Source organism: Eptatretus burgeri, chromosome 2, assembly GCF_056783735.1.
Source record: "Eptatretus burgeri isolate ZD-2024b chromosome 2, Ebu_testis_v1, whole genome shotgun sequence".
NCBI classification, from domain to species: Eukaryota; Metazoa; Chordata; class Myxini; order Myxiniformes; family Myxinidae; genus Eptatretus; species Eptatretus burgeri.
The window spans coordinates 106,289,669-106,308,433 of record NC_140962.1 but is presented as its reverse complement, the minus strand read 5'-3'; the positions used below and the strand labels follow the sequence as shown (position 1 = coordinate 106,308,433).

General features: G+C 45.8%; 1 long non-coding RNA gene across 2 annotated transcripts in view; it reads right to left on the bottom strand.

The window, feature by feature from the left end:
- Positions 1–311: 311 nt before the first annotated feature.
- LOC147032750 (uncharacterized) overlaps positions 312–18,765 on the bottom strand; it is a 114,014-nt gene continuing 95,560 nt past the window's right edge. For both annotated transcript variants that reach the window (XR_015055346.1, XR_015055345.1), the window contains one exon: positions 312–2,664. This is a non-coding gene — a long non-coding RNA (uncharacterized LOC147032750). The remainder of the gene's footprint in view (positions 2,665–18,765) is intronic.

Here is an 18,765-nt window from a genome sequence, read left to right as displayed (position 1 = left end):
GGCAGGGTGATTCATTAATGTGTGTGCCGTCCCTCGGAAGGACGTTAAACTGGGCGTCCTGTCTGCCGGCATTAGTTGGTGGACGTTAAAGATACTATGATGGCCTTTGCGAAGAGTAGGTGAGCTATCGTTGGCACCCTGAACAAATTCCAAATTCCCACCCTGACTTCCTGATTCGGTGTGGTGACCCGACCTGGATTGTAGCCTCGTAACTGCTTCGGCAGCAACAATGCCTGCATACGACTTGGTACATGATGTCGATTCTTTCACAACTGTTTGCTTTTGTAAGAAATGCAACAGAGTTTACCGAATAGTGTGCAATGCCATGACTTATATTTTATTGCAAGAAACAAAGCTATTTCAGCATCCCTGGAAATATTATATGACAGAGCAAACGTTGACAATAGCTGTAGCAACAAGGCAGGTGTAAATATTTGGCAATACAAGGTCTAAATGTCAAAACTCTGAAAGCAAGGCGAGATGGATTTGGAGGCCTGATGAAAGTTTTGCTTCAGACGTCATTGAGACCCTGACATAAATTGAAACGGTCTCCACGTTGGATGTCAAGATAAATGAGAGGAGAGTCACAGTTGAATACGCTCATAATTTCAAATGATTTTGATGCTTGCACTATGGCACATTGTAACAATGATCAGAGGAGCCAACCACTTCCCCCTCCCCTCACGTCTTCACCACCACACCCTTGTCACTTTGCTAATGTTTGTTTCAGCGGTGTTGTTGCCAAGAAACGCTTCAACAAGGCAGCGGTTAGGTTCCCTCTCACTTTGGTATCTAGTTTGTTCTTGTCTCGTTTAGTATCTGGCTCAAGTTCTGACAATGAACTGAGCAACAATAATTCTGTGGTATTCAGCAGATAGAAAAGGTCTTCCATACTCGTAGCTTAGTGTAGCACCCACAATTGCATCCTGCCGACCCTTGAGCTACAAAGGGGTGTGGCGCCGATGAGTAAGAATGCTTCAACCTCCTCACCTTACACAGTCGAAAGGCAAGATGGAAAACCTGCATCAGTTTCCTATTGAAGGCAACGCCCTCTCTACATAACTGATTTCAAATGGTGCTAGATTGGGTAAAACACTCTAAACACCAAAAGAAATCAGTCATATCAGACGAGGGCTAGAGAAGCGGAACACTTTCACTCCCAAGCAGAGGTCCAGTTTATATTACTTGTGAACGATGAAAGCTTCAAGGCCGAAGCACCATGACTGCTGGTGTGCAAACAAAAAATATCTCACCACAAACCAGAGGAAACGGAGTAAACAATAAACTTTCACATCGGTGGGTGCTATGGCAGTTGCGGTGGTATATACATCGCAAAATTTATCAATCTCTTCAGGAGTTTGAAGCAGTGTTGTTGCTCGAGATTAAAACTCATCCATCCTTCACTCTCCATCATCTTAAACTGGAGAGTAGAGTGAGAAATGTCACACAAAATATCAGGAAATCACATTTTAGGGCAAGTAACAACCAATGGAAATGACAGACTTACCCGGATCACAAGACTGAAAAAGGTCATGGGGTCAAGGCAAAAGAGAAACAACACGCTTTGGTACCACGGTTTATGGTTCATCTTTCCCCTTAATTTTCCACGATGATATCTCGTCTCCAAGAACACTGATTTCATATGGTGCTAGACAAGATGTCGCTGTATCTACTTCACCATGTGAAACCAGTTTCCGAGAAAAGAGAGCGACGGTCTTGTAGCAAACGTTCCTTGGACGCACACCAGGAAGAACTCAAAGTGGAGGAAGGATGGAAGAAAGGGAAGGGAGGAATAACAGGAATTTTATTGTATCGCAAACTTCGAACAAAGTGAAACTCAACTGAAAAATAAAATGTGTGAATAGAATAAATATCTAATAATGGTAATTGCAAATCATATGAATAATTACAAATACAAGTAACATCAACTTGCAGTGCAAAAAAATAGTAAAATAATACACAAAGGGGAAGAACAAAAAGGAAGAGAAAATGATAATAAACAGATGAAGTATAAAGATAAAGAGGAAGTAACATAATCAGAAAAATAAATGAGCAAAGTTCTGCTGTGGGAGAAAAGGTGGGGGGAGAGGGGAAGGTTGTCACCATCATTGTAACAGGAGTGGGGTGAGGAGGGGTAGGTAAATCAGACGGGGGTGGGGGAAGAGGTTAGGCTTACCCAGAGGTTTTAATGTCAGGTGAACTTGTGCTGCAATGTTATCGGAAGAAAAAAGAACAATAATAAGAAGACGTAAAGAAAAAGAAGAATAGGAAGAAGACAAAGGTTATTCACACGTTAAAACCCTAAGAAATCAAGTGAAGCCAGACGATACTGGAAGCAAGTGATTGTGAATGTGAAGGTCATCAATTCCGTTAAGCCATTCGCCGAAGGGCACGTGATTTCACCCGGTTACTGTTTTTGTTAGCAAGGGCACCTCATTATCTCATTTGAGAGGTGCAGCAGACGAGGCGTTGGCACACGAGGAGTGGCAATGGAGTGGATCGGCAGTAGGAAAGTGGGGTATGGAAGAGACGAAAAGGGACACATCAGTGATGAACCAGGCTGTGCCAAGAGCTGCTTGGATTGTTTTGGCGCCATACTTCCTGGCACCAGATGGCATCATTGCCGTCAAGCCAAGCCCAGGCCACTTGCAGCTGCTTGCCAGTCTGGAAAAATGGGCGAGGCAATCATAAGGTTGGGTCACGGCAATGGGAAACAACAAGTAAGACACCAGTAACATTCTGTGGCACCATTTATTGATACACAAACAGGGTGTCTGATGCATCTTCAATCAACCTCCTTATTGGTTTGTAGCCATATCTGAAGGCATCTGGTCTTTATTAAATTTCGCTGAATGCATCATTCACTTGAACTTTGGTAAAGTTGGCATTCTTCTTGACTTGGTTACTTCGTTAAGAATACTTTCCCAGTAAACATGCTCAATGTCGATGATGATTTACGAATTTACATTGTTTTCTTAATGGAGGATCTGTCTTTATGACCGCAACGAGGGTCTCCATTTAAGCTTCGTCTATCAGCAACTACTTATCACATGCCAATATCAACAAACATGTTTACCTACAAGGCTTGTTCAGAAAAATAAATAAATTGTTCAACAGGGGCAAAGTGCTGCTCGTGTTATCAGCTAAAATTTCAAATGTTTCATTCACCATTGACTGTTAATAACCTGTCATGTCTCAGAGTATTTGAGCAAGATGTGGGATATGGTTTGGCTGCAAAAGCATTGGTAATGTTCCCACAGAAGCTAATTTCTGCTTTATGAAAACCCGAGATCAATCTGTTGCTCTCCTCTTGAACTCAAAATAAATAAATTGTACACCGCTCCTTCCCAATTCCATATCTAGGCGATGCATGACGCCATCGCCGGGTGCCGAAGGGAGTACTTACTTTTCGCTGCGTTTGTTTGTTTGTCTGGGTGATATCTCGGCCATCCTTTGATCGAGGAAGCTGAAATTTGGCGACAAAAGTGAAGGTGTGCTTTGGCAAAAAGTGTTTTTTATATATTTTTTAATTAATTACTTAATTATTATTGGCTGCTCTTAGAGCACCCTTATTCTGGACATTTCCATCTGTCTGTCTGTCCGCGAAACTTTGGTCAAGCCCAGGGGCTAAACCACTCAACAGATTCCAATGAAATTTGGTAGGTAAGACCAATATTTCTGGGAATTGTGTGTTTTCGAATATGGGACCCCGGGCCCTAGCAACGGCCCTTAAAAGTGGTCAAAAAAATCGAAAAAAAAATCGAAAAATCGAAGCTTAGAGCTCTGCGCGCAATCTATCTCGCTCCCTTCATGCCAACTTGCAGCCCTAACAAGAAATATTTGAAGGAGATAGGTTTTGGGTGAGTACATGTCGAACATTTCAGAAACGGTTAATTGCGAATATCTCTTAGAGAAAGAGTCTGATTTTAATGAAACTTGGGTGAAATGTGTACAATGTGGCGAGCATGTACACAAAAATTAATGGTTGCTATGCACACCTCCGTTGCTTAGCAACAGCTAAAATACTTTATCGTACGTTGTACACTTATTGTGGACTGTACAAAAAAATCAATACCTCCGAAAACTGGACCTCCGAGGGACCTGTTTTTTTGTGCCCAAGGAGAATGTCTTACAGCATCATATAAAAAAATAAAATCTTTTGCGAATAGATAAATGGAATTACCAGGGCTGCCATTTGTTAGAGTCTCTTTGGAAACATGCCTGAAATTTCATAAGGCGGGTTTCTGGGTGCAAACTAAGAGGGCTGTGATAATCATATTTATTGTGCTAAATTGATTGATAGCATGTACATGAATATCGGCTAGTCGCGTCGGCCAGCTTTCCATCTCGAGCGAGCAGCCATGTCGCCTACCGGCTTGTAGATTTATCATTTACTTATTTATTTTATTTCTCATCCTGGAAATATCTCGGGCACCTTTTAAGCGAGGAAGCTGATATTTGGACACGACAGTCAACAAGTGATTTGGCTATAAAGGGTATATTTGATTTATTGATTAATCAATTAATTATTTAATTTTTCGATTCATTAATTTTAAAAAAGTTACAGATTCGGATGAAACAGTGATGGTTTTGGTATGCTATCAGCCAATTGATTAAGAAATTACTTATTTTACGATTATTATTTATTATTTTTAATAATGCAATGAATCAATTAATCAATTATTGTATCCTGCTCCCTCCAAATTCCAACTCCATGTGCTGCAAGGCGGCATTGCCTGGAGCCGAAGGCATCCCAGCGATGTTGCATGCTGTTCTGGTACTTGTTTCAGATTTGTTTGGGACAGGAAGTCCAGCCAATATTTTCCCACAGGACACGGCAACAGTGACATAGCTCGATGGTGTTTCTGTTTCTAAGATTCTATGCCATATTCAAATATAATGTTTCCGTTTTTGATGTGCCTCACGATATCACCGAATGCATAATATTCATGCCATATGTTAACCAAACTGATCAATATGATTCACCAAGCTTCCAATGTCACCCTCAGATTAAATAAAATAATTCCGCAAGAAAAATGGCATTTACTTCTTGCATTGCAAAAAGGCAGAGTAAAATATTGATGAAAATATTTGACCCTTTTACTTCATCTCTATATCATTCCGTACAAGCAAATACCACCTGTTGCTTTGCTGACAGGTATACTAAGGAGGGGGGGGGAGAAAAAGATGGGGGAGAGGGAGAGGGATGGGGGGGGGAGAGTGAGAAGGTGGAGGGGGAAAGGGGGAGAAGGGGGAGGGGGAAAGGGGGAGGAGGGAGGGGAAGCGAGGAGGGGTGGGGAAAGGGAAGGCAGTGCAAGGGGAAGGGAAGGGCAATAAAACACACCCAAACAGCAACATTTTCTTTTTAACCACTGTGTTCCATATAAAACCAGGCGGGAGCATTTAAAACCCACGCTATCGACCTGGAAAAGTTCTGCCTGCATGCATGCATACTCATACTTGTAGCGACCTTTGCACCCCTCCAATCGGCTCACACCGAATCTAAGTCACACATGCTACACTCTGGGGAAGCCATTTTAAATTCAAAACTAAACTGTCAGTTATAAATAGTCCCCTTAACAGAGGGGGATAAGTGGGAAAGTGACGGAGTCGAAGGATAGAAGAGGGCAGGGAGGGAGAATGGAAGGAGGGGAAGGGGAGAGAGAGTGAGAGAGTAAGAGAGTAAGAGAGTAAGAGAGTAAGAGAGTAAGAGAGTAAGAGAGTAAGAGAGTGTGAGAGTGTGAGAGTGTGAGAGTGTGAGAGTGTGAGAGTGTGAGAGTGTGAGAGTGTGAGAGTGTGAGAGTGTGAGAGTGTGAGAGTGTGAGAGTGTGAGAGTGTGAGAGTGTGAGAGTGTGAGAGTGTGAGAGTGTGAGAGTGTGAGAGTGTGTGTGAGAGAAAAAGAGAGTGTGTGTGAGAGAAAAAGAGAGAAAAAGAGAGAAAAAGAGAGAAAAAGAGAGAAAAAGAGAGAAAAAGAGAGAAAAAGAGAGAAAAAGAGAGAAAGAGAGAAAAGAGAGAAAAAGAGAGAGAGAGAGAGAGAGAGAGAGAGAGAGAGAGAGAGAGAGAGAGAGAGAGAGAGAGAGAGAGAGAGAGAGAGAGAGAGAGAGAGAGAGAGAGAGAGAGAGAGAGAAAGAGAAGGGGGAGAGAGAGAAAGAGAAGGGGAGAGGAGTAGGGGGTGGGGAAGTAGAGAGGAGGTAGGGGGAGCAAGGAGGGATGAGGAAAGGGAGAGCTAGGAAGGGGGCGAGGTGGGGAGAGCGATTCCTCACCAAACATCTCTATGCACTCTGGGGGAGGCGGGGGGGGGTGAGGGGTGTGGGAGCGAGAATAGGGAAAAGAAGAGAGGGGGGATTTTGGAGCAGGTAAGCATGAGCGGAGGGCTTCTTTGACTTGAGTTTGGTAGTGGGAATTGTGGAGAAGGTGGGAGGGGGATAGTACAGGATTGAACAAAATGGGGTACATTAAAACAGCATGTTAATACAGCACACGGAGACTGCCGGGAGATGTCCATGGGGGGTGGAGCGGGGTGGGGGTGGGAGGAGGAGCATGAGGGGAGGAGAAAGGAATGCAGCTAGGAGGGAGGGAAGGGAGTGCAGCAAGAGGGGAGGGAAGGGAAGGCAGTGAGAGGGGAGGGAACAGAAGGCAGGGAGAGGGGAGGGGAAGGCACCGTGGGCGGGGGAGGGGGGTTCAGAAGGCAGCAGGATGGGGTTTGGGAGGCAGTGTGAGGGGGAGAGGGGAGGCAGTGTGAGGGGAGGGAGGCAGTGAGAGGGGAAGGGAAGGCAGCACGAGAGGAGGGGAAGGCAGCACAAGGGGGTGCAGAAGGCAGCATGAGAGGAGGGAAAGAAGGCAGCATGAGAGGAGGGAAAGAAGGCAGCATGAGAGGAGGGTAAGAAGGCAGCATGAGAGGAGGGTAAGAAGGCAGCATGAGAGGAGGGTAAGAAGGCAGGATGAGGGGAGGGTAAGAAGGCAGCATGAGGGGAGGGTAAGAAGGCAGCATGAGAGGAGGGTAAGAAGGCAGCATGAGAGGAGGGTAAGAAAGCAGCATGAGAGGAGGGTAAGAAGGAAGCATGAGAGGAGGGTAAGAAGGCAGCATGAGAGGAGGGTAAGAAGGCAGCATGAGAGGAGGGTAAGAAGGCAGCATGAGAGGAGGGTAAGAAGGCAGGATGAGGGGAGGGTAAGAAGGCAGCATGAGAGGAGGATAAGAAAGCAGCATGAGAGGAGGGTAAGAAGGCAGCATGAGAGGAGGGTAAGAAGGAAGCATGAGAGGAGGGTAAGAAGGCAGCATGAGGGGAGGGTAAGAAGGCAGCATGAGGGGAGGGTAAGAAGGCAGCATGAGAGGAGGGAAAGAAGGCAGCATGAGGGGAGGGAAAGAAGGCAGCATGAGGGGAGGGAAAGAAGGCAGCATGAGGGGAGGGTAAGAAGGCAGCGTGAGAGGAGAGTAAGAACGTAGCGTGAGAGGAGAGTAAGAAGGCAGCGTGAGAGGAGGGTAAGAAGGCAGCGTGAGAGGAGGGTAAGAAGGCAGCGTGAGAGGAGGGTAAGAAGGCAGCATGAGAGGAGGGTAAGAAGGCAGCATGAGAGGAGGGTAAGAAGGCAGCATGAGAGGAGGGTAAGAAGGCAGGATGAGAGGAGGGTAAGAAGGCAGCGTGAGAGGAGGGTAAGAAGGCAGCGTGAGAGGAGGGTAAGAAAGTAGTGTAAGAGGAGGGTAAAAAGGCAGCGTAAAGGGAATGGAAGTCAGCATAATGGCAAGGGAGGGAAGTGTGAGGGGAGGGTAGGCAGCATACCAGGGCATTATCGGAGCGATTCAACATGCCTAAACAGCAACATTTTCATTTTAACAGCCATGTTCTATATAAAACCGGGCAGAAAAATCTTTTCCTCCTTCATCGTCTTCACTTATAATAATGTTATTCTCATTCAATCCCGTTTCTCACATTGAATGGAGTCAGAAAATGGTGATTATGCACTGCCTTTTTAAGCATCACAAAGTAGGTTGCTCCACTTGCAACACAGATGAGTAAAGGCCACGAAAAAGCAGCTGATATTTCAATAATTTATTCGCATTATTTTCAAAGGGTGAAACTGAATTTTAATTCCTTGAATTTTTTTTTTTTTAGCAATTGCGCAAAGATTGGTATTTCTATCAGCGAAGTGACAGGTATCACTTCTCACGGCTTTGAAACGAACAACCAAGCAGCTTGGTGAGCGCTCGCGAAGTGGCTTAAGCACTCAAGCAAGCACTCCAATGGAACGCCTGGCTTGGCAAGCGACTACCAATTTCCGATTGGTCATATAAACGCATGCACCCAGAAATGCTCAAGCAATATCTGAATTGGACAAATGAACACTTTTTTCAGCAGTCAAAAGTGCTGCTAAGTTCAATTCTGGAGCTAAAATTTTGTAATTCGGCTGAGGTTAAGAGAGTCTCGAGGTTACGGGATGTGCAGAAATAAAATAAAGCTACGAACGCTGGCGTCTTCGGGCATTGATAAGCATCGCAATGTATGCAGCGATTTGAAGACATGATGATCAGGCATTCAATGATATGTGAGGAAAGTGGAAATAAAAAAACGTTATCGTTAATAAACCATTGCGGCCCGCTCCAACTCAAGGCATTGTTGAGCAGGCCAAACAAAAAGGTGAATTAAGACCCGAGCAAGGTATCCAGGATGCACCTTAAGACAACAGCGAGGTGGCTGAGGATGCGCCTGATAAAGAATATAATTAAATAAGGGTGTTAATTATCTTCAAAAAGGATGTTTTATTTAACCCAAACACCCAATTTTCACTCATGCACTCCCTTGGAGTTCCCTTCGTATGCATGTAAAGTTTCAGGCTGCTGGGTTTCATGGTTTTGGAGTTATGGAGGAGGCATACGCACAAACTGACACACACATGCACACAAACTGACATGTATTCATGTCGATGCAGCCTGTGGCTGCTGGTTGCATCAACGCTGGGAGTGTGGCTGTACCACTGATGCAGTGCCCCTGTTGCCAATAAACTGGTACTCATTTTGCCCACCTGGTGTTATTTAATGGAATGACAGAGGCTCATAACTCAAGACCCTGAGATCTTAAGGTAGCCACCTTAACCATTAAGCCAACACCAGTATTTATACTTCATCTGACCTTGACAGTATCAATGCAAAGGTTATTGATATTTGCCCCATCCAGCTGTGAAAAATCAGATGTGCCAGTGGGGAATGAAGAAAAAAAAAAAAAACAGTGGGAAATAGTTACTAAATAATTAAATTGCAAATGACCAAAAAACGATTTCTTTTCATTGAGCATTCAAATATGGCTTGCAGGATAGCTTAGAGGTATGCGCACTCGTCTCTGAGCTGTCTAGCTTGGGTCTGAATCCTGACCCAGCTATATATAAACTGCCACCCTGTTGTTTCGAATGCTGGGTGATGCATCAACGTGGTCACCATCCATCGGTAGGATGTTAAACCAGAGGACAAATCTACCATCACCGGTTGTTGGTGGACGTTGAAGATCCCATCGTGTCTTCAGTGAGGAGTAGGTGACAGCGCTGGACAATGGACAATTTACAAATTCCTGCAATAGTCAAACAGCAGTCCTGACCAGCCAATTCCAGAAAGATCTAGGCCAGAATCGTACCACCTCCTGCAAACCCATTTTTGGATTTGCACTCCGGCTACCATAAAACAATTCCGTAAACCCCACAAATGCAAAGAAAACTGAAAACTCACTCCTTGGGAGTACCTCCTGTGCTACGGCCCTTCACAGGGCAGCTCACCGAATGACAGGATTGGGGCAAAGCCTTCGGGACCCCCATTCCTTGATGATGGGAAGAAAGCATGGGGTAAACTTCCTGGGTCAGATTGTGGTGGTGTGTGGAGGAGTTGTGCTGAGGTGTCATCCACCAGACAGCAGTCACCTTGGGTTAACCTGAGGTAGTACCTTCGGGTTGGTGGCTGGAATGTCCTATCTTTAAGAGAGGATGATCACCTATCTCTGTTATCTGAGTTCAAGCGTTTGAACAAAGGTATTGCAGCACTCTCTGAGGTTCAGAGACCGGATTGTGGCGAGATCATGGCAGGTGGTTACACCTACTAGTTGGCTCGTCGCTTTGATGGTCAACATGCCCAAGGAGTTGCTGTAGCTGTGTTCAATAAGCTGACACCAATGATAGTTGAGGTAACACTGGTCAACAAGCGTATTATGAGACGAAGTGTTCATCACTCCTTGGGTGTCATTTCCCATGCATTCAATGTGGTGCTTCAGTCTGTGGTTGATCAGTGCCCCAGGCGAGATACTCTTCTAGTCTTGGGGGATATCAATGAATCGACTAGACGTGATAGGGATGGTTATGATACATGTATTGTTCCCCAAGGGTCTGGAACTATGAACGATAATAGCACTAAGTTCCTTGACTTTGCAAGAAGTAATGGACTTAGGGTGGTTGGTTCATGGTTTTCAGAGACAACAGGCTCATCGCTGGACTTGGTATTCCAACCCTGGTGGTGTGGCAAAGGAGATTGACCATGTACTCGTTGATGGTCGCTGGAGGTTGATCCAGAACAGCAGGGTCTACCAGAGTGCTCAGTTCCTCAATACCAACCACAGGCTTGTTGTAGCAACTCTGAAGTTGTAGCTTAAATCCAGGAGAATGGTACCATCCCAACCTCGGCTGGATGTTGGCAAGCTCAAGAATGAGAGGGTACCTGAGGAGTTTATGAACAAGCTGAGTGGGGATTTGGGGGGTCTGGGTGGTCTGGGTGCTTTGGGGAATCCTGAAGAGTTGTGTTGTGCCTCCAAAACTACTGCCCTTGATGTTGGCAGTGGATATCTTGGAACCCACTGACAGGCGAAGACGAACTTTGTCTCCCAAGGGACACTGAATACCATTGACCAGAGTCGCAGGGCCAGGCTTCATGGCATATCTCAGCTGTTCAGGGAGCTCAGGCGTAAAACTGAACGTGCGCTGAGGGCGGACAAGGAGGCCAATGTGTGAGGAATGTGTGAAGGGGTAGAGGATCACCTGTGGATGAGTGATTCTCGTTCTGCTTACAGAAGAATTTGTGCATTGCATTCCTCCAAGTCCGTCCCTCAGTGTGCAACTGTTAGAGCAGAGGGTGGTGGACTCTTGACAGAGGAATCTGAAGTGAAAGCCCCCTGGGGCGGTTACTTTGAACGGCTGCACCAAGCTGACCCACTGGCTGTTGAGTTGTATGTCAGCAATATAACTATCCCTATTGTAGACCCTCCAATCAACTGTGAACAGCCTTTGTTTGTGGAAACAGGCTGCAGTGAACCAGTTGAAAGTGGGTAAAGCCCCAGGGATCTGTGGCATCCAGGCTGAACTTCCCAAGGCTGGTGGAAATGTTGTACTGGTATCATTGCAGGCAGTTCTGTGATCTGTTTGGAGCACAGGCATCATCCCAACAGACTGGACAAGGGGCCTCATTATTAACCTCCGCCATCTTCGAAGATGGATGGAGGTTACTGTTTTCACCCCTTTCTGTTTGTTTGTTTGTTTGTGAACAGTATTACGGAAAAACTCCTCGACGGATTTTGACGAAACTTGGTGGGGGGGAGAGGGGGTTAGGTATGGTCCAAGGATCATGCCATTAAATTTTGGACTTGGTCCCTCCCCCCCCAAAAAAAAATTGTTAGAGAAATTTTTTTTTTTTGCATTTCTACATGTTTTAAGTGATTTCCAACCCCCCCCACAAATTTTTTTTATCCCGCACCCCCCCCAAATTTTTTTGCATTTCTACATGTTTTAAGTGATTTCCAACCCCCCCAAATTTTTTTATCCCACCCCCCAAAAAAAAAAAGAATTTTTTTTTTGCATTTCTACATGTTTTAAGTGATTTCCAACTCCCCCCCCAAAAAAAAATTGTTACCCCCCCAAAAAATTGTTAGAGAATTTTTTTTTGCATTTCTACATGTTTTAAGTGATTTCCAACCCCCTCCCAAATTTTTTTTTGTTTCCCCCCCCCCAAATTTTTTTTGTTACCCCCCCAAATTGTTACCCCCCAAATTTTTTTTTGCATTTCTACATATTTTAAGTGATTTCCAACCCCCAAAAAATTGTTTCCCCCCCAAAAAATTGTTAGAGAAAAATTTTTTTTTTTGCATTTCTACATATTTTAAGTGATTTCCAACCCCCCCAAAAAATTGTTACCCCCCCCCAAAAAAAGGAAAAACTTTTTTTTTTGCATTTCTACATGTTTTAAGTGATTTCCAACCCCCCAAAAAAAAATTGTTGGAGAAAAAAAAATTTTTGCAACTTTTTTTTCAACAAAATTTCAATTTTTTTTTGCATTTTTACATGTTTTAAGTGATTTCCAACTCCCCCCTCCCCCCCAAAAAAAATGTTGGAGAAAAGAACTATAACTCTGTCGGCACTGTTGACATATTTAATGAATAAGATATAAGGTTCACTTGAGTGACCCAGCAGTATTGGCGGCGGAGATTTTGCACTCTCCCGAGTGCTCCCACTCTCGTTCCTCTCTGGAAAGGGAAGGGTGATCCCCAGGACTGCACCAGCTACCAAGGGGTGACACTGCTGTCAGTGCCAGGCAAGGTCTTTGCGAGGATAATTCTTCATTGGGTTTGCCACCATCTCCTGAAGAAACAGCGCCCGGAGCAGTCGGGCTTTACACCAAAGAGGTCAACGATTGACCGTATCCTTTCCCTGCGGATCCTCACTGAATGCAGACGAGAGTTTCGGCAGGGGCTGCTCACAGCCTATGTTGATCTCTGCAAAGCTTTCGATTCGGCAAATCGGGATGCCCTCTGGAGGATTCTCAGTCTTCGCGGGGTGCCTCCAAAGTTCATCGATCTGACGTCTCAACTGTACTCTGGTACAGAGAGTGCTGTAAGGTGTGATGATTCCACCTCCAACTTATTTCCAGTTGTTACTGGAGTTTGTCACGTGTGTGTATTGGCCCCCACACTCTTTAACACTTGCATGGACAGAATTCTGGGGATGATTTCGGAGAGTTCAAGCTACAGTGCATCGCTTGGGAATGTCAAAATATCTGACCTTGATTGCGCAGATGATGCAGTCATCCTTGCGGAAACAATGGATATCCTTGTAGGGTCCCTCGAGGTAATGAATGAGGAATCGGAGCCACTGGGCCTTCGGATTTTCTGGGTCAATGTAAACATCGAGGCTTTCAATGACACCTTAGATGCTGTCTTCTTTTCTGTTCCTGTGTCTGGTGAGGATGTTGAGGTCAGGGAGAGATTCACTTACCTTGGCAGTGATATTCATGTCTCTGCAGTTTGTGAGCTGGACATCAACAGATGCCTGGGTCAGGCATGGGGAGTCATGGATTCAATGGGTTATGGGGGTGTGGCACTGTCAGTACCTCTGCAGGAGGATGAAAGTCCGAGTCTTCAGATCCTTGGTGCTTCTATCAGTAAATTTGTCCTCCTTCCCTTCTCTCCCGAGCCCCGATGGTAAGCCCTCAGGCAATATTCGCTATTACCGGTCAAATGCCATTGCATTGCTAAATGAAACCCCACTATTACATGCCAAGGCAGCATATAATTTTGCCTGCTTGGGGGAGGAGGAGGGGGCAGGGGAGCTCTGTCGGCTGAGAAGAGGGCAGGAGAGCCAGCAAGGCGGGATGGAGGAGCAGGAGAGCTCCGTGGGCTGAAGAGGAGGCCGGAGAGCAGTGGGGTGGCAGGGAAGGGCCGGGGTGGTGAATGGTTTCAAATGGTGAGTTGAGGTGATGCCGGTTTGGGCTTATATAAAACTAGAAAATGCCCGTACGTCCCGTCCCCGTAAAGCCCGGCCAGATCCGCTTTGGGAAAAAATAAAATTAGGCAGTGCAAGGAGTGAGGAGATGGGCATTGTTCGTAGGATATTCATCACAGCCTTTTTCGATGCTGAATTGCAAATGATATACAACAATACAACAAACTAAGAGGAAGATCAAAGAAAAAACTGCAAAAGGGAAAGCCCACCCGCATTCAAAATGCAAAGCCGTTTGTATTCAGACATATTCAGGGAAGGACACATGCGGAACTTGAAACAGAGCTCCAATATGCCAATCAATTAATCAATCTTTGTAATTGGCTGCAAAGAGTTACTTATTCATGTTTCTCTCCCCACACAATGCCAGTGTGTGTGTGTGTGTGTGTGTGTGTGTGTGTGTGTGTGTGTGTGTGTGTGTGTGTGTGTGTGTGTGTGTGTGTGTGTGTGTGTGTGTGTGTGTGTGTGTGTGTGTGTGCGCGCGCGCGTGTGTGTGTGTACATACACCAATGAGCCAAAACATTATGACCACCTGCCTAATATGCTGTTGGTCCTCCCTGTGCTGCCAAAACAGCACTGATCCGCCGAAGCAGAGACTCCACAAGACCCCTGAAGGTGTACTGTGGTAATAGGCACCAAAAGATTAACAGCAGATCCTTCAAGTCCTGTAAGTTGCGAGGTGGAGCCACCGTGGATCGTACTTGTCGGTCCAGCACATCCCGCAGATGCTCAACCGGATTGAGATCTGGAGAATTTGGAGGCCAGGGCAACACCGTGAACACTTCATCATGTTCCTCAAACCATTCCCGAACAATGTGTGCAGTGTGGCAGTGCGCATTATCCTGGTGAATGAGGCCACTGCCATCAGGGAATACCATTGCCACGAAGGGGTGTACCTTGTCTGCAACGATGTTTAGGTCGGTGACATGTGTCAAATTGACGTCCACATGAATGGCCGGACTCAGGGTTTCCCAGCAGAACATTGCCCAGAGCATCACACTCTCTCAACCGGCTTGTCATCTTCCCACAGTGCATCCTGGTGCCATCACTTCCCCAGGTAAATGGCGCACATGTACACGGCCATCCACGTGATCTAAAAGAAAACGGGACTCATCGGACCAGGCGACCTTCTAACACTGCTCCAAGGTCCAGTTCCGATGCTCGCGTGCCCATTGTAGACTCTTTCGACGATGGACAGGGGTCATCATGGGCACTCTGACCAGTCTGCGGCTACGCAGCCCCATACGCAGCAGGGTGCGATGCACTGTGGATTGTGACACATTCCTCCCATGACCACCATTAAAATTTTCTGTGACTTGTTCCACAGTAGACCTTCTGTCGGTTCGGACCAGACGGGATAGCCTTCGTTGCCCTCGCACATCGATGAGCCTTGGACGCCCAACACCCTGTCGCCGGTTTGTGGTTTGTCCCTCCTCGGATCACTGTCGATAGGTACTCACGACTGCTGACCGGGAGCACCCCACAAACCTTGCTGTTTCAGAGATGCTCTGACCCAATCGTTTGGCCATAACAATTTGGCCCTTGTCAAAGTTGCTCAGGTGTTTACTCTTGCCCATTTCTCCTGCATCCAACACATCAACTTCAAGAAATGACTGTTCACATGCTGCCTAATATATCCCACCCCTTGACAGGTGCCATTGTAACAAGATAATCAATGTTATTCACTTCACCTGTCAGTGGTCATAATGTTTTGGCTCATCAGTGTATGTGTGTGTGTGTATATATATATATATATATATATATATATATATATATATATATATATATATATATATATATATATATATATACACACATCTTCTTCTTCTTTCGGCTGCTCCCGTTAGGGGTCGCCACAGCGGATCATCCGTATGATCCGCATAGTGATTTGGCACATGTTTTACACTGGATGCCCTTCCTGACGCAACCCTGGTCGCCTCTTACGACACAGGGATATGGTACACCTATTTTAACCGGGGTATACACCGGCCCAGTACACTGGTACTCACTTCGCCGACCTCGGAAGGATGACAGGCTGAGTCAACCCCCTGGTGTATTAATTCAGTGGCCCAACGGGGCTTGAACTCAGGACCTTTTCGATCCCAAGCCGCTGCCCTTACCACTGCGCCAACACCAGGATATATATATATATATATATATAATATATCGCCGTCGTAAGTGGCGACCAGGGTTGCGTCAGGAAGGGCATCCGGCGTAAAACATGTGCCAAATCACTATGCGGATCATAATGGATGATCCGCTGTGGCGACCCCTAACGGGAGCAGCCGAAAGAAGAAGAAGAAGATATATTTATATATATATATATATATGTATATATATATATATATATATATATATATATATATATATATATATATATATATATATATATATATATATATATATATATATATATTTGTTGTGGGGCCGGGTCTCAGTGGCGTGCACAACCGCTAGATGGAGCAGTAGAGTCGGCTCCACCGAACACCCGGAATTTAGGTCGCACCTTTCAGATAAATCCGAAAGGTAACGGGTCCTTAATCGGACCGAAGATCGCCAATAGGTCGACCACGTGGGATAGGGTCAATTGCCAATTTCAATATACCTAAATACCCACGTCGACCAAACTACCGGAGAAATTCACCCTCGGCAGGATCTGAGCGATCCGGGCCGTTACCGAGCCGGATCCGAGTCGTACCCCGAGTGGAGAGTACCAGAATCCTGCCGGGCCGATTGCACGATTACGGCAAACCAATAATAGAAAGGACAAGGACGAGCTGGGACATTCAACAAGAGGGGAGTTTATTAACAATAGTCGGCGGATGAGGGGAGCACGTAAGGGAAGAGTTATCCGAATAAGCAAGGCAAATAATGTACAACAAAAAGCACTTCACAATCCTATTTATAGACGCGGCCTATGGACACACACACGCACACAGATACCCAGAAATGGACCCCATTGGGTCTTTATTGAAGGCTTCCAGCTTGAGGAAAGGTGAGCTGGAGACCAGAGCTAGCTTGGACCTGTCTCCCTCGTGCGGTCTTCGACGTTCTGCCTTGGCATGACTCGGAACCCGCAACAACGATGCCACTCCAAGCGCCATGGATGGAGGATGAAGGTCGGATGCCACCCAGCACGAGAGCGGACAAGGCAGCAAGCGCCAGCAGGCAAGGCGAGGCGATCCGAGACGATCCGGCCGACAAACCCCAACTGCCCCCAGTCGGATCGCGCCGATCAATTATTCACTCCCCGTCCAGGGGGGAGGGACTCCCTCTCGTAACCCGTCCCCCCTTACTGGACGGTTTTGGCACGCGATCCGCTCATTGCCCCTGTGATTGGCCAAAAAGGGCGCCAAGTCCGTTGATTGGACCGGGGGGGGGGGGGTTGTGGCGGGCGTCACGGCGGACTGCCCCTCAAACAGGAAGATGAGTAATATTGTCCTGCGTTGTCTCCCATTGGCCGAACGACGGCAAACTCGCTCGCATCTCTCTGATTGGTCGAGAGAGACGCCAAGTTCTTCATTGAACTCCACCCACCGCGACCGTTATGGTGTTATGATGGAGCGAGGCGAAGGTGTTGTTGTTGTTGCAGTTGAAAATGTAAAAGAAAACCCCGACTATCAATATAACTCCACAGCGCACAAACATTTAATCACCCATTAGACACAGGGGATGGATTATAACTATACACATATAGTTAACGAAAAAACTGAGCAACGGGGACCTGTCTGTTGTGTGCTCATGGCTGCCAGATTCGTAACTATATATATGTATGTATATATGTATATATGTATATATATATATATATATATATATATATATATATATATATATATATATATATATATATATATATATATATATATATATATAGTAAAAAAAAAAAAAAAAATATATATATATATATATATATATATATATATATATATATATATATATATATATATATATATATATATATATATATATATATATTGTCATGGGTGCGGGCGGATAAGGTTATCCCCCACACCCAATTGTGGTGGACGAGCGGTTAACACCGACCAGGCCCGGACTGCCGAACGGTTTTCCTTAAGAGGCGGACATGTGATCCTCAGAGATCATTGCGCGTGCAGGTGAGTGGCATTGGTGGCACTGGCGGAGCGACGGAACCACAGATGGATGCACAGCACAAGGGGTTTATACTCGAACCCCATGACAAATACACGGACACAGCAACTAAAAATAAACGTGGGGATTTAATGACAATAGAAATATGTGCAGGGATAATTCAAAATGTTATAATAATAACATGAAGTAAATTAGGTCTAAAGTCGAGGCACCTCTACACATGGACTTAAATAAAGACACAGGAGAAACGAAAGCAAACAAAATCCTCCCATTATTCTGGCACTTAATTTAGTCCAGAGATGGTCTTTATGGAACTTTAGAATCGAGGCGCTTCATCCTGCATGGGTAGATGTGCCCAAAAATGGCAACGAGCCACTCTCTCACAGCGGGAAACATACGTGATGTAATTTGTGAGCAGTATTTAACGCCAAGGCTCAGAAACCGCTCTGCGGCTTCCTCGTCGATCGCGCTTGCCGATACACTCTCTGAAGAATGGCGTCGCTCCCTTCGGTGACACACACGAGGCTTCGGGGTCCATCTCTCACGACCAGCCAATAGTCGATGGCCAGCGTATTGCTCAGTGCACAAGCCAATTTTCACCACGACACGAGAATCACGCAGCCATTTTGTCTTGCCGAGAGGAGAGCAAGGCAAGATCCTCCGTCCCAGCCATGTTCCTCTCACCCCCTTGTCCTCTGACTCACGTGGCCTTTCTCACGCTCTTCTTCATGCATCGAAGGAAAGCCAACCGTACTGAAGCCAGCTGTCTTGACCGGTTGCATCCCTTACACCCGAACTCCCAACAAATAACCGAACCTCTTCCTTCTTCCACCTCTGGGCATGGCTTGCTCACACGAAACCCGGAAAGGTGGGGCCTCTGCCTGCTCCATGCGTTTTGCTTGCTTGTTGTTATCATTGTGGTTC